General features: G+C 41.3%; 1 pseudogene across 1 annotated transcript; it reads right to left on the reverse strand.

The window, feature by feature from the left end:
• LOC102177078 lies at positions 9,149–10,747 on the reverse strand (annotated as a pseudogene). The gene has a single exon (XR_001296626.2). The product of XR_001296626.2 is annotated as a solute carrier family 25 member 39 pseudogene (transcript).

Genomic DNA, 12,826 nt, shown 5'->3' on the forward strand with positions numbered 1-12,826 from the left:
GGCAGGTTTGCGACTCAGGATTCTTCTCCTGTGATACCCACTGGGGCCGCATGCCATCTTCATTCTGGCTTGTGCTAACTGGAGCAGATGCTGATACTCTGGCTGTTGCTTTTGCTGTAGGTAATACAAGTCTTTGCCTCTGATCCAGGGACCTTTGTCTTCTGCTAGTTTCTAGGAACAGGCTAACTTCTCAGCTTACAGATAAGGACTATCTCAGACCCTTCACAGATTGTGAAAATCACCAGTAATGTGGACTTAGAAAAGCCATTTTTCTAACGTTTTATATCAGAAGGAGACTAGCACCTTCCTTAAACCATAATATGTCACTATTCCTTACATTTTCATACCCGAAATTTTCATACCTTCTCTTTGGCCAAAACCAAAGTGAAGCCAGGATAATAATAGTTGTTAGGGAGGGTTATGGAGGAAACTTCTTTTCTTAGCCTTTTGACAATAAAAAGAAAAAAGAAATGGATCTAATAGACAGGTGCCCAATTAATGTCCCTCCCGGTTCTTCAACTCACAAATTTATGCAGATGTCAAGAAATATGGGATTTCCCTGATGGTCCAGTGAATGGGACTCCATGCTCCCAATGCAGGGGCCTCGGTTCAATCCCTGTTCAGGGAACTAAGATGCTGTATGGCGAAACTACTGAGCCCGCGAGCTCTGGAACCCATGCACAGCAAGTGGAGAAGCCCGCAAGCTGCAACAAAGAGCAAACAGAGGAAACATCTCCCCTCTGCTACTGTCCTCACCCCAGGTTATACGTAAGGAAAAATAATGCCCTTAACCAAGCTTTCACCCATTTGTGTCTTCAGAGATCACAGTATGGCTCCTTTTAGACCATTAAGGGGGAAAATAAGTGAACAGCATCTCTTTAAAATGGGCAGAGATGGGATTTATACATGGAGAGGCAGGCTGATAGAGCCCAAGATAAGAAATACTGAGGTTACCTGAAGTTCCTTTGGACGTCATGCTAAGATTTAAAAATAATGGAGATGCATGTATGCAAGCAAACCCTGAATAGGGATATACATTCCTAAAGAGAACAGTATGGTTGAACAAAGCTTTGATGATGGAATTAACTTGAAACAAAGGCCCTTTGAGGAAGATCAGTCTGAAAAGAAATGAAGACTACATAAAACTTTGTTTAATTTATGGAATTTATATGCTGCTGACCAGTAAGTATAAAGTTCCATTCCCTTGGTTCTCACTATCACTCATGTATTACTTGTCAGTAAATGCGATGCACTCAGAACAGAACAGCTCCCGTAATATTTCTGTTCCCACTGCAGCTTTACTGCACCCATGAAACTCTGTAATCTTTAAATTCCCTCACTGTTAACATCTGCTGAAACATTATTGGTCCCAGCATAGCCAAGCTGCTCTGAAATTACATTTAGCAGAGTAGTTAATGCTAACTGTATAATTCTCGACGCAACGGTGTTTGAAGAGAGCTTTAGAACGGGCACGATGATCGTACTTCCTTTAGGCTTTATTTCTTTCCTATCTGTTTTGTATCACAATCTTATGTGCTTGGAGCGCACCATTTGAAAAAGAGCATGTTGTGTATATATATATATATATATATATATATATATATATATGTTTCAGTAAACACCCTATTACATTCTAATTTTTTTTAATTCCATAGCCTAAACTCACTTTTTCTAGTGTTTTTTTTTTTTAACAAAATGAAATTCCTTTGCAAGATATGATGATAACCGTTTAGCGGTTTGAGGAGGGAAATTAATCAAGCTTCTGTAAAATGAAGATACTTTATCACCCCATTAAGGTGTTTTGAATGTTTTAAATCTAAATGACCCTACACATAACCAAAATAAACAGGTTGCTTATGGTGCTTGTTAATGAGGATACAGTCATTCTATACTTATAAAGTTGTTAACATTTTTTAAAAACTTTGCTTTGAAAAACTACCTTTGTTGTAACTCCAAGATTGTAAACATGACATTAACATTACTTACTTTAAAATTAATATATCCATGTATTTATATTAATATACTTTATGTTAGTAGAATTACTTACATTTAGTATGGGTAGAACATGATGCTTAAACGTGTTTAAATTGTAGGCATTTACCTGATCTAGTTAGAGCTGTAATGAATGGCTTGGAAAATATGAAAGATTTCTCTTCTCTCAAGAATATTCTTCCTCAAATTAAAACACAAATTTTTTCATGTAATTTCACCATTAAGTTAAAATACATGTTAATAATTTAATATCAAGCAAAGTCAGATGAATTTATTAAGTTATAATCTTTTGGAAGGCAGAAAAAATGTATTACTAACCAAGTATAGAGAGCAACATTTTTTAACTGGAGTATAATTGATTTATAGTGTTGTGTTAGTTTCTGTTGTACAATGAAATGAATCAGCTATGTATGTGTGAGCTTAGTTCAGTCATATCTGACTCTGTGACTCTATGGACTATAGACCACAAGGCTCCTCCATCCATGCGGATTCTCCAGGCAAGAATACTGAAATGGGTTGACTTGCCCTTCTCCAGGGGATCTTCCGAACCCAAGGATCAAACCCAGGTCTCCCACATTGCAGGCAGATTCTTTACTGTCTGAGCCACCAGGGAAGCCCAAGAATACTGGAGTGGGCAGCCTATCTTTCTCCAGGAGAACTTCTCAACCCAGGAATTGAACCGGGGTCTCCTGCAATGCAGGCAGATTCTTTACCAGCTGAGCTACCAGGGAAGCCCAAATCGGCTATATATATATACATATATCCCCTCCCTCTTGGATCTCGCTTTCACCCCCACCATCCCACTCACTGAGGTCATCACAGAGCACCAAGCTGAACTTCTTGTGCAACAATCTTAAGAACACATTTTCTTCCTTCATATATTCAGAATGTTAACTCTCAGCAATATTTGAACACAAGTTAAATTTCTGAATATATGAAGGAAGAAAGTCTGTGCTCAAGAATGTTCACACTGTAACTTTAGTAAGCTTTTACATAACTTTCTTCAAAATGAACAAGATGTTTGCCAAAGTTCATTGCCATAAAATATAGTATAATCAAAGACAATAATTCATTACCGTTTATTACTATATATGCCATCTTTTGAATATTTCTATATTTGTGTCATATGTAATAGTCTGTTGGGATCAGAGGCCAGATTATATTCTTATAATTCTGTTTCTGCAGGGTCTATGCCAGGATATAAGCAAGATTAAGTTCTTTCTAATAAACAGGTGTTGGATTTACTCTCCCGCCCCATACCCTCATCCCAGGAGCCCTCATCCTCTCTGGATTTCTTATTCCCCAAGAGCAGTTGTAGACATTGTTCAGAAACCTTCTTTACAGAAATTCTTTCCTTTGCACCAGTGCCCTCTACTTGTTGGCCAGACTGTCTGGGTCCCATAATCCCTCTTTACTCAGTCTCACTTTGAGAAGATGTCTGGATCTCTGCTACATTTCTGCCTGTCATCCAGACCCATGGCTTGCATGGGATCTGAGAAAGCATCCTATCTTTAAGAAGAAAACACCTTCCGAGCTCCTGCTTGTAGGTACTAATCCCTCGGCATTGCTACTTGCCCAACTGCACCCTGTAACCAGGTTCTAGATCCCTGGTTCTCCTCTGAACAATGACTTCCCTGCCTGGGCCCCAAGTCTTCCTGTTCCAGTTTTTATTCTATCACTCTATTTCTTATTTCTTACTTCTGACTCCCAACATCTAAACTTCTTTCCCTACATCCACTCTTCGAAGTTGATGGGGTCAAAATACTGTTTCTTGTATGCTATTTGGTTGCCTTTTATGGTAGCCACACAGATTTATAATAAAAGCTCCACACAGAAAGAAACAAAAAAAAAAGAATCTGAGCTTTTAAAATATGTTCACAAAGTAAGTTACCAGACAATGCAAAACGTGATATTAATATTGAATGTTTACCTTATTGTGCTTATCTCCTAACCTTGTACAAGAATATGCATGTAGGAAATCCTATATTTGAGATCTAAGCAGTACCTGATTAATGAACAGCAGTAAATTATAACTTGCCAGCTGGTTTTTCAACATTCAGCTGTAATAATAATCTGAATTCATATCTGCTTTTTCTCCTCCCTTTTCCTCATTATTACCATAAAACTAGAAGCATATGGGATGATATTATTAAGGAAGGTAAAATATGTGGATAACAGAAAAAGGAGACAGAAGGTTGTCTAAACTGTCGTCTTTGTATGTGTGTGTTAAAGAGAGAGAGATTTTTGTGTTTCTTTTTCATGTTCCTCAAGACTCACCATCCACAATGCCTAAAGGGGTCTATCAGGTGACCTAAGGAGACATAGTAGAAATGATTACCATTGCCTTTGGTTGCCCTCTTTGAAAGCCTTTCCCAGCCTTATGGATGGGCTTGGTCAACTTCATTTATGCCTTTCTGTGACTTCAGATTAATTGAACTAGAAGTAGATACATGACCTTGAGGGTAACAGATCTCTAGCTTCAATTGAACCAATAAGATTTTGCTGTTTGCTTTCTCTTTCACTCCCTTCTCTTTGCCTCTCTCCAAGTAAGATACACAGAAACTGGAACGAAAATGTCATTTAGAGTTGAGGTTGCAAGTGAAGCTGCAAAAAAACAGAACGTGGTGGGTTAAGTAACCAGAAACTAAAGCTTCACGGGAGAAATTAGTGGAAAAAGTAAGGGTACAGATGAGCAGAAAGACGGAGAAAATAAACCACACAACGCTAGAGAAAATGATTCTCGATACAAGGCAGAGTTAATAAGATTTTGAAAGATCAAATATGAGGTGTGATGAAAAGAAAGAAACGGAAGGCTTCTAAAAAAATAGTTGACCATTATTTCTTCAACGACCATCTCAATTCAGTCTTTAACAAAATGCTGCCACAAATTCTATTTGTTAATTTAATAAATAATTATGGAGCACCAACTTTGTATTCAGTAGTCTACCAACCCTTGGGTAGAAATCAGAAAACAAACCGGAGACCCAGTCCTCAAAAACTGCAAGTTGGGACTTTGCTGGTGGGCTAGTGGTTAAGACACAATACTACCACTGAAAGGGGCTTGGGTTTGAGCCCTATTCAGGGAAATAAGACCCACATGCTGTGCAGTGAAGCCAAAAAATAGAAAGCAAAATGATAACAACAAAAAATTGAAATAAACACCAACTGTAAGTCTTACTGGACTTACTGTAATCTGTTTCAATACAGTGAGGGAAAGTGTGTTTCACAGAGAAGCCTCTAACCCAACTCTTTCCCACAGGAACACAGGAAGGTGAGAAGGCTACAGTAAACGGAAGGAGATGAAATAACCAGAGAAAGCAACATGGAAGTGCATTTCAGGGAGAAGGAATCATGTGTAGTCTCATAGGACTTGCAATTTGTTCTGCTTTCTAATGGAATTTAACTGCAATGGTTGGAAAGTAATATAAGCAGCTAAGATGTAGTATGGTACAGACTTTCTCTTTAAGTGCTTAAGGAATTCTGAATAAAGAGATTATTATGAGGATTCTATGAACTTCACTGGTAAGAAAAGAGCTGAAGGTTGAGCAGAAATTGAACTGGTGAAGGAAAAGGACAGGGTGGCACCTGCGTTGCTCCATCATCTTTCCCCTGTAGGCTCTGTCTGCATATATGTATTTCTTCTCAGGTACACTGTAAGCTCTTTGCAAGCAGAAATTGTATGCTCTTCCTGTACATCTTTCTATCATATCTAATGGTTTGCTGGGCACAAGAATGTTATAAAAATTGTTTCCTCAGTGTTTGATTTTTTGTGCTTTATGAGTCAGAGTTAAGAATGAGAAATGCTTGACTCTATTTTCTATACACCAAAAGTCCAAACATCTAGAAAATTCTGAAAGCACAGCATCTCAGGTTGCTCATTTACCCCCAAAGCAATTTGCTGTGACCACTTTTAGAAGTATGTTGGTAGAGTACGCGGATTCAAATAGTTTTAATTACTCACTAAGTTTGCGGGTAAATTTTTTGATGGGTCTTTTTTTAGCAGACACTAGAAGTAAGTTTACTTACTCATGATGCAGCTTGGATATCAGGTACTGGGCTGTATTGAGACTATCTCAAAGTATTGCTACTTGTAATCCGTTCACAGTTTATGATAGCGTCAAACAGGTAGTAATGACGGGTGTGTGTGCATGTGAGCTTAGTCGTGTTCAACTCTTTGAGACCCCATGGACTGTAGCCCGCCAGGTACGTCTGTCCAAGGGATTTCCCAGGTGAGGATGCTGGAGTGGGTTGCCATTTCCTTCTGCAGGGGATCTTCCCAACCCAGGGACTGAACCTGCAGACCCACATCTGCTGCATTGCAAGCAGATTCTTTACCACTGAACAACCAGGGAAGCCCATATTAGGGTGTGATAGTGACTTGTTATTATCAGTAAAAGATAATATGTTGGCAAAACTATGGAGACAGTGAAAAGATCAGTGTATGCCAGAGGTTTGGGTGAAGGGAAGAATGAATGGTGGTGAATAGAAGGTTCTGAGTCTGTATATGATACTACAGTGGTGGATATGTCATTATACTTTTGTCAAAACTCAGAGAACATATAGCATGGAGAGCGAACCCTAGTGAAAGCCATGTGCTTTGACTGATACTAATATTTTGATGGTGCACACGGGGTGTGGATGGTAGGGGAGGTTGTGGCCGGCGTTGGGGAAAAGTGGTAGGAACTCACTATTTTTAACTCAATTTTGCTATGAACCTAAAACTGTTCTAAAAAAATAAAGTCTACCAGTTTTTTTTGTTTTTTAAGGATTCCCCCTCTGTCCCCCTCCCCCACTCAGGGACTTCCCTGGCAGCCCAGTGGCTAAGGCTCCACAATCCCAATGCAAGGGGTCCTGGGTTCGATCCCTGGTTGGGGTATTAGATTGAACACACCCCAAGTAAAGATCCCACATACCACAACTAAAGAACTGAAGATTCCACATGCCAAAACTAAAGACCTGTGGCAATTAAAAAAAAAATCTCTAAAAACTAATATGAACAGAATATTTACTATTTTACAGACTCTAAGTGCTCTGTAGATCTGGTGATTTATTTAATCCTTATATCAACCTGATGAAGAGATAAAGCACGGAGTGGTTGAATACCCTCACACAGCTAATAAGCAGTAAATAATAGAGCCTGAATTAAAAGTACTATAATAAGTGGTTTATGAATTAAAGGCATGTCCAGTGAACAAGGCAGAAAAATATTAAATCACAGAAGCAATGGTGATCTTAGGAATAACTGAGTTACAGACACAGAGTAATATCCAAGCATTCAGAAATCTGATAATTCTCCATAATCCAGCCTATGTAAAAAAAAAAAACAAACAAAAAAAACTATTGGACTATTTCTAAATCATATATCTAAAATTGGAGGATTCAAATTTCCTCTCTTGGGGGTGATCAAATGACAAGTGTAATGAATTTTGAAAACCACTTCTCAAAACAATACTTTTGTCTGGGTATTCTTATGGCCATTTTACCAATGAGGAAATTGAGGCTATGGGAGATTCCACAATTCACCTTGGCTAAACTCCTCTGTGGATCGAGACAAGGTATAAATAAAATAGGTAATCAGTTCCCTGAAGATTACTAGGTTAGCCTCTGGGAGGAGGGGATGGCTGTGCTTTGTAACCAGAGTTCTTTTAGGAACTTTTCTTTCATTCCCTGGTCCCCACCAGCTCCAAGCACAGTTGTATGTAGTGAGCTGCAGTCCCACAGGGATGTGCCTCTCCCAGATCACATTGACTCCAGTATAAAATTGCAGGGATTGAAGAAATTATTCTCAACTCAACACAGCAGTCCCAAGGGCATTTGTTGTTTATCAGACTCCACAGAAGTTTGAAGACATGGAGGGATTAACCCAGCAAAACAAACAACTAGAACTTGAATATTACAAGTCCCTGCTATGAATAGTTTCTTAGTGATGCTTGCAATTCTTGGCATTCTCCCTTGTCTTCTCATTCTCTCCACCCTTTCTCAGACTCCTTCTATTTTTTAATCACCCTATTTGTTGCTTACGAAAGTGATTTAGCTCTTTTCAGCTCCTATCCCCAATTCTACTCAGCATTTCACAGAGAAGTGTTGGCTGAAGCTTTGAAAATGTTTACCTTTTCTTTAACTCAGATTTAAAATTTTCCTTCTTGGTTTCTCTCCAGTGGTGGTTTTTCTCTCTCCAGTTACATATTCATTTAAATGTTTTACCAATAATAGAGAACAGCCTAATGACTGTGTTCTACTTGTTATCCTCCAGCTGTGTGTTTTAAGTTGAGAGAAGTATTTTCTAGAAAATATTTGGAGGAGGAAGAATTAAAATAAACTGGAAAGTTAAAGAACCATTCTACGTGTATTAGAAGTCACTCTGAGGTGTGTTTTAGGGGTCCATTAATATCTGCAGCACCACAGTCTCACCACCACTTGGGGTGCTGGAGAAGCCTCTTGAGAGTCCTTGGACTGCAAGGAGATCCAGCCAGGCCATCCTAAGGAAATCAACCCTGAATATTCATTGGAAGGACTGATGCTGAAGCTGAAACTCCAATACTTTGGCCACCTGATAAAAAGACCTGACTCATTGAAAAAGACCCTGATGCTGGGAAAGACTGAAAGCAAAAGCTGAAGAGGGCAGCAGAAGATGACATGGTTAGATAGCACCACTGACTCAGTGGACTTGAATTTGAGCAAACTCCAGGAGATAGTGAACAGGGAAGCCTGGCATGCCATAGTCCATGGGGTCACAAAGAGTCGGACGCAACTTAGCAACTGAACAACAACATCTACAGCAAGTGGTTATATACATCAAGTTCTCATTCCAAGACAAAAGTTAGTAGAGCATCAGAATATGCCCTGTTGGATCCTTACACTGAATTGTAGTGAGATGATGTGTGTGATGACATGTAAATTAAGTCAGAAGCCAAAGTTTGCAAAACAGTGCAGTTTGTTGATTATATATGTCAAATTCCATTATGAAAATCCATTTTGTCATATATAGTAACAAAAATTGGCTCAGACCTAAAATAGTCTGATAGCACCTATCATATAATGCCTTCCTAATAAGTAGTAAATAACCCAGTTGAACATAAAGCCTGTGAAAGAAAGTTGCCTCTCTTCATTTTGAAGAGATTATTTTATTTATTTATTTATTTATTTTTTTTTTCACTGGAAAGAAGTTTATCATCTTTAGACTCAACAAATTAACAGGAGTGGGTGCAGACTACGCCAGGCCCAGGGTTTTGTGGCTCCTAGAGCTCCTAGGCTCACTTACAGCAAACCCACAGGGAAATGAGGGGAGAAGTGAGCAGATTTGGTCTTGAACTTGAGGGGAGAGAGTGATGATTCTCAGGGCCGGGGAATGGGGAACAGCAGGAAGCAGTCGGGGGTTGGTGGGGTGCTCTGGGTGGGTGCAGAGGGGCATTCCCCTACCCCTGGGGCTGAGTGGGGAGGAAAGAGAAATGAGGCCCCTCCCCTCAGTGCTGAAGGAAAAGGCACTTGGCTCAGTCTCCTCCTGCCCCACCCTGTCCATGGAAGAGGTAGGGTCCTTGTCCCCTCGCTCCTTTCAAGGGCTCAGAAGCTGTTCCCTGTTGAGCCTCTGGAAGAAGCTTTTGCCGAACTCATAAGCGCTGATCATGATGGCCCAGGAAGGGGCAGCCTTGATGATCCTCGGGAGGAAGCCTGCAAAGAGGCCCCTGGTGCCTGACTCAGCCAGGATCCTCCGGAGCAGCAGCCACGTGGAGTCGGTGTGCGGGGGCATCACTCTCACAGCCTCCACTGCTCCTAGCGCGACCTGGCACTGAGTCTTCACCACGTTGAAGGGTAAAGTCAGGGTGGCTGCCACCATCCCTGAGATGCCGCCAGCGACAAAGCTGATGCCCACGGAGGTCTGGTCCTTTGGCCTGAGCCCACTCAGCCAGCTCTTCACCAGCTCATAGTTGAACCAGTACAGAGCTGAGAAGGGCACATCCCGAAGGGCAGTGGGACCCCAGCCCAGCCAGAGTGAGTGCCAGCCACCCTGAGCCACAGCTGCTTGGACACAGGTGCCCAGCTCCCGGTATGATAGGTGCTGAGCCTGCAGCTTTGTCCGCACCAGCTCTAGGGGGCTGATCACAGTCACGGTGCCCAGGCGAGCCAGTACGCCAGCCACCATGGGAGCGTAGAGGTCAGAGGTCAGGGCTCGACCACACAGGAAGGCCTTGAGTTGGTCGTAGGCGGTGAAGTAGGAGGCAGTGGCTGGCACAGTCATCACCAGGGGGGCTGGGAGGCCGCTCCACAGGGTCCTGGTACCCTCATGTCGCACAATCTTCACAAAAGCATCCATGGTACCAGTGAAGCGAGTGGGGTCCTGAAACCAGGTGGCACAGCGAGCACCATTTGGGCACAGGTAGAGGGGCTCTAGGACACCACTGCAGTACAGGAGGCACTTCCCTGTGGATCGGAGAGAGGAGGGCAGTTTGGCGTAGGAGAGGCTCCAGAGTCTGGAGGGAGGCATCAGCTCATTGGCCACTGAAGGGCGCTGAGACTGCAAGCGTACCTTCACCACATCCAGGGGGGTCATGAAGAGGGAGGTGACCACAGCCCCCGCGCCAGATGCCACCATTTGTTGGAGGGGGCTAATGCCCCCTGGGTCCTGGTCAGCCATCTTGTAGCTTCAGTTCTGGCTCTAGGCCGGTGCTCGAGCGGCGCGGTGCCCGGGGCCTGGCGGACCCATAGCGGCTCCGCCGCCGGTGCGGGCTCCGCGCGCGCTCACTCGGCGCCGAGGCCGACTCGGTGAAGAGATTATTTTAAAATATTTGACTCGATCTTTCCCAAGTGGACTAAAAACTCACACACAAAAAAGAAAAAAGTAATTTTATTTATTTTTTATTTTTTCTTTCTTTTTTATTTATTTTAATTGGAGGCTAATTACTTTACAATATTGTGGTGGGTTTTGCCATACATTGATATGAATCAGCCATGGGTGTAAGAAAAAAAATTTTTAAAGATGTAATCTGACTGGTTTCATTAAAAATCAACATATTTGTCTTTAAAAATTCTTATAATTTTTTCTGGGTTAATGACTTTTTAAAAAATGTATTTTTAATTGGTGGATAATTGCTTTACAATGTTGTGTTGGTTTCTGCCATACATCGACATGAGTCAGCCATAGGTATATATATGTCCCCTCCATTTTGAACCTCCCTCCCACCTCCACCCCATCCCACCCCTCTAGATTGTCACAGAGCACCAGGCTGAGCTCCCTTCACTATACAGCTATTTCCCATTAGCTATCTATTTTACAAATGGCTATACATATTGCAATGCTACTCTCTCAATTCATGATTCTTATAATTAATTCTATAACTGCTTTGTTAGCAATCAGGATGGGAATGTGAATATAAAATAGGAATTTAAAATAAGAAAATATCTCAGAATTTTTTTACATTTTAACCTGCATTGGTATATTGTAGCAGTACACAGAAGGCACTCAGTAAATATTTGTCGAATGAATAAATGATTAGATGAAAGACTATGAAGATTAAATGTCTTGTTAGTCACAAGTACCCATAGAATTTCTCCTGAGGCATTTATTCTTCATTCCCTCTGTAGAAGTGTTATGTCCAGATGAGAATAGAATGATATGTGGGACCTGGTCTCTCTCCTCAAGGACCTTAGACTCTCATTTGTAGGAAAAATGTAAAGATTTGATATTTTTTTGTATTTCGTTAAGTTAGTACAGGGAGTCCACTAGATATAAAACTTCAAGTTGCAACTTTCAAAGAGGCAAGCATGCATTCACACGTCTAATCATGTAACTTAGTCCACGTGTCTGATGTACACTGTTATGCGCATGCACCCTCTAGAAGATGTGCTTGCATGTCCTTTACTATACAGTACGGTATAGAGGACACTAGGATAGCATCTTTATTTCAAGCAGGATGTCTGAAAGCAAGAGAAAAAGCAGCAGTGATGTAGCTGTGAAGAAGCCCCAGCTGTTTTGCTATACTAGTGTATTCTTCAAGGTACTGTACCGTCAGATTAAAAATGCTTTCTTTATTTTTGTGTTTGTTTTTTATATATTGTCTGTGTGAAAGTATTCTAAACCTACTTCTGTACTTAGTTACTCAGTCATGTCCGACTCTTTGAGACCACTGTAGCCCACCAGGCTCCTCTGTCCATGGGATTCTCCAGGCAAGAATACTGGGGTGGGTTGCCATGCCCTCCTCCAGGGGATCTTCCCAACCCAGGGATCGAACCCAGGTCTCCCACACTGCAGGCGGATTCTCTACTGTCTGAGCCACCAGGGAAGCCCAAACCTACTACAGTACAGTACTATATAGATTGTTGTGTTAGTTGGGTACGTAGGCTAACATTTTTGGACTTAAGAACAAATTGGATTTATAAACATACTCTCAGAAAATAACTCGTTCATATGTAAGAGACTTGCTGTATAGCAGATAATTTGCAGAAAGCAATTCCCTGAAGTACATTAATAGTGATTACCCTTTGGATGGGTTCACTTTATCAATCTGGAAAAACAATGATCATAGACATCTATCTTTTCTATAGAAGGCAAGCTCCCTGTGTGTTTCAAATGCCAGACGAATTTTGCAATGGTAGAAAGGGTTAGGATGACTCAGACCACACTGCCATTGGTCTGCTCAGACCTGAATGTTAGCATTCTTCAGAGCCCATCCTTAAGAGACTGTCTGTCCTTCTGAGAAATCTCCTTTGATCCCAGGGGTTCCACTAGCCCCTGTTTGCTCATGATCCTCAAATTGCCATTTTTCAATACAAACTTCTCAGTGGAGCTCCAGACCCAAACACCTCCTAGATGGCTCCACTTGGCTAGCGTACAGGTATG

Source organism: Capra hircus, chromosome 16 (genome assembly GCF_001704415.2).
Source record: "Capra hircus breed San Clemente chromosome 16, ASM170441v1, whole genome shotgun sequence".
Lineage (NCBI taxonomy): Eukaryota > Metazoa > Chordata > Mammalia > Artiodactyla > Bovidae > Capra > Capra hircus.